Source organism: Cupressus sempervirens, chromosome 10, assembly GCF_028749045.1.
Source record: "Cupressus sempervirens isolate cs-2001-9-10 chromosome 10, ASM2874904v1, whole genome shotgun sequence".
Taxonomy (NCBI): Eukaryota; Viridiplantae; Streptophyta; class Pinopsida; order Cupressales; family Cupressaceae; genus Cupressus; species Cupressus sempervirens.
Window position 1 is genome coordinate 670,686,729 of NC_143127.1, and position 3,793 is coordinate 670,690,521.

The window sequence follows — 3,793 nt, forward strand, 5'->3', positions numbered from 1 at the left end:
TGTTAAGTGTTTATAAATCCTTTAACCAAGTCACTATTGACACAATGTAAAGCCTTTAATAGGACAGACCATCAGAAGTGATTGAACAATATTACTGCAGTGATTTTTGTGGGTATCATCCTCACCCCAAATTTACCTTCTTATTTCTAAAGGGTTTCTGGGTTACCAAATTCCAGTGTTATGTGTTGTTGATGCATGTATTAGTTTCATGTTTATTTGATGTGTTTACATGCATGCAATTTACTTTTAGTTAAAAGTTTTTACTGTAATACTTCTGATTCACCCCCCCTCTCATGAGTATTCTTTCCATATTTAAATATTCCAACAATTGGTATCAGAGTAGATTAGGTTCTCACAAGAAAAATCCTAATAGCTTGGAGGAAAAGATCTAAAGATGGACGTTTTCAAACTCGAAAAGATCATTGAAAACCAGGTGATAGATGTGCAATTTTCTCTACATAGCTTGGAGGAAGCTAGAGATAAGTTGAGAAATTCCTTAAAAAAAAGGAAGGATTTAGCCATAGTTGAAAATGAGATAAACTACAAGGAGATTGATACCACAAATATATTTGCCAATGGATATACTAAAGAGTTTGATGCAACAATTGCAGAACTGATGGAGAAAAACAAAGTGCAAGCAGATGAAATAAGATCTCTCAAGATGGAACATGAATCACGGGCCATAATGTTGTGTAAAATTACTAAACAAAAGAAAAGAGCAATTGAAGATAAAGTCATGATGGAAAATGACAAAAGAAATCTTACAAACAGACTTGAAGAAAAATATATTGAATTGACAAGGATCTCAAACATGCAGATGGATACACTTGCCCAAATGATGAACCTTCATCATGAACTCAATGTGAAAGACATTGAGATCTCTACACTGAAGATGCAGAATGAACAATTATAGATTGACTTGAGAAGAGAAAAAGAAATTTCAGAACACGTCAACAAACCCAATGAAGCCATCAAGTATTTTGAGCAATTACTGAAATCCCCAAGATCAACCCATGATACATTAGGACTTGGATACAACAACATTGAAGTTGGAGAATCATCAAAGAGTGTTGAACAAAGAAGCGACAAAGGTAAAAATGTCAAACCTACATGTCATTTTTGTGGAAAGAAAGGACATACATCTAATGTATCTAGAAGCAAGAATGCCCATCAACATGATAAGCCTAAAAGTGTAAAATATTGTCATAAGTGCAAGAAGCAAGGTCATCAAGCACATGAATGTAGAACCAAGACTATTAGGACATCAAGATTTGATGGACACTATCATAATTGCAAGAAATATGGGCATAGAGCTTTTGAATGCAGATCAAAGCCTATGTGGACATCAAATCAACCAGTAAAGACATCAAACCATGAAAATTAATACTATTGGGATTACAACACCAGGTACGGTTGTCATTATTGTCAAAAATATGGACGTATACCCCAGAATTGCATAAGAACACATTTCAGGGGGAACTATAAAAGATGGTTGAGTCAAACCACATGTTTCAGTTGCTTAAAAAATAGTCATGTTAGCAAGAATTGTGCAACAAGGTCAAAGGCACCAAGTTCTGAGTACAACAATGGAAAGACAAAGATAGATGTTGAACACATCAGAAGTGAGATGAATAAGACATGGAAAAAGAAAGATGAGTGCAACACATCAAATGCAGAGATCACTTCACCTAATGGGTCAAGTGATCATACTTCATCTAATTAAGTAAGAATGGGTGTGTGTGGGATTGATAAACTAAGTTACATCATACATCAGTCCCAAGACATAGAAGAACTAAAAAGAAGAAATCAACATAAACAAAGATGCTAAGTCAAAATTAAGAATCTTGCAAAATTTGTCCAAGTTGTCTTTAGGTGTTGAGTTGCTAACAACGATCGAGTTGATAGATGATGCCGAGCTATGAAATATCAATGGGAGCTGAGTGAAGTGAAACACAATGGGAGCCAAGTCATGTTGAACTCCTTCAAGAGCCGAGTAGACAGTTGTCAGCACACTAAGCATTAATTGCTCTATTTTGAAGGGTAAATAGTTTGATTTTCGATCACTTCTCACCATTCAAACACAAAGCAAAGACGAGAAGAGCACAAAAGATCAAGGTCAACTCAGAAGCCATTTGCAAAAGATTTCCATAGTGATTCAACACAAGTTTCATTGATTTGAGGTATTTTACTTGTGCGCCAAGCTATGTAGTGTTTATAATCTTGTTTAAACTATAAACCCTAGTTTGGCAAACAATGGCATCTGGGTCTGGAACCACTAAGAGCAAGGAGAGTCATGAAATACAGTTGGTTAGTAATGAAGTTAAGCAACCTGAATTCAAGCCCATTCCAAAAGTTGCATACAAGAATGATCCCGCAGGTGCATTATCAGTTATTCTTGAGAAAGTTGTTATGGTCCAAGATGTTCGTAGATGCTATAACTGCAAAATTGGAGCCATAGGAGATTTAGAAATTTACAATGCATATGACAAGCTATGTGAGAACAAAATATTGAAAGATGAATTCTCAATAGTCGAGAGAAAAGGATTGACCAAAACCCTAGAATTTTTTATTGTTTTCAAAGTTGAATGGGTATGCATAGTTTTGAGCAGAATACATGATGGAGCCTTTTGGTTAGAAACAAGGCCAGTGAAATTTACCAAGAGAACTGTTCATAGGGTTACTGGTATTCCAACCCTAGATCGGCCAAAGAACTTGCGTAGTGACAAAAAAGAAGTAATAGAGAAAAACACGGGTGCTAAATAGAACAATAGGGGAATGACTATTGATATAATCACACAACCCCTACTAGATTTTGCTGTGAGAATCATTTCACAAAAATTCTATCAGTCAAGCAAGTTAAACAGTGTGCCTTGTATAACAATTGATGTTGCATACAAATTGATTAAAAAGGATCATACCTATGATCTAGTAGAGCTCATGTTTCAAAAAATTAATGAGAATCTGGGAGCAATAAGGAAGAGCAAGGGAGCTCAGTGCAAATTTGGATCAGTTTTGGTGTGCATGTTTTTCTATCTGATGAAAGAATTTCCTTCTGTGGGTAAGGTGAAATGGAATCCAGACAAAACAATTGTTGAACAAATCAATGGATATATTGAACAGATGGGTGATAATTTTGATGCCCAAATGACTAGCTACTTTGAGGACTTCAAATAGTCCATGAAACAAAGAATGAGGATTCTAGTCTCATTGACTCAGAAATATGAAAAAGACATTTGCTTTCTTGTACATATTGATTATACCTATATACAAGCGGTCATACCTAGAGTGAGATGGCTTAGCCCACTAGGTTATGAACTCGATATTGATCAAGCCTCTGCAGCAATAACAACCCTCCTTGCAAAAGAAGTTGATAAGAATGCAAAAGCCTTTGGAACCTATGATGTTGTAAAATCAAGGGTGCTAACAGATTTGAAGACTACCTCAGCAGTAAAGAAGAAAGAAAAATTGGTAAGGCAAATCGAGAGAAAATTTGGTGTTGAAGGAGAAGGAATAGCAGAAGAGGAAGAAGAAGACATTGAAGATGAGGAAGATGAACCTCAAGGTTTGACTCAAGGGTTAGGAGAAGATAAAGAAGAAAGTGTTGAGGAAGAAGAAGCTGAGGAAGCACAAGTTAAAACCAAGGTCACAAAAAGAAAGGCCACAACTCCTCCTGCTCCTCAACCCAAGACAAAGAAAGTAGCTGCTCCTGCATCAAAGAGACCTACTACAAGGGCTACAACACAAAAAGCCCAAGAAGAGGCAAAAGAGAAGAAGAAAACTTCAAAGAAGACTA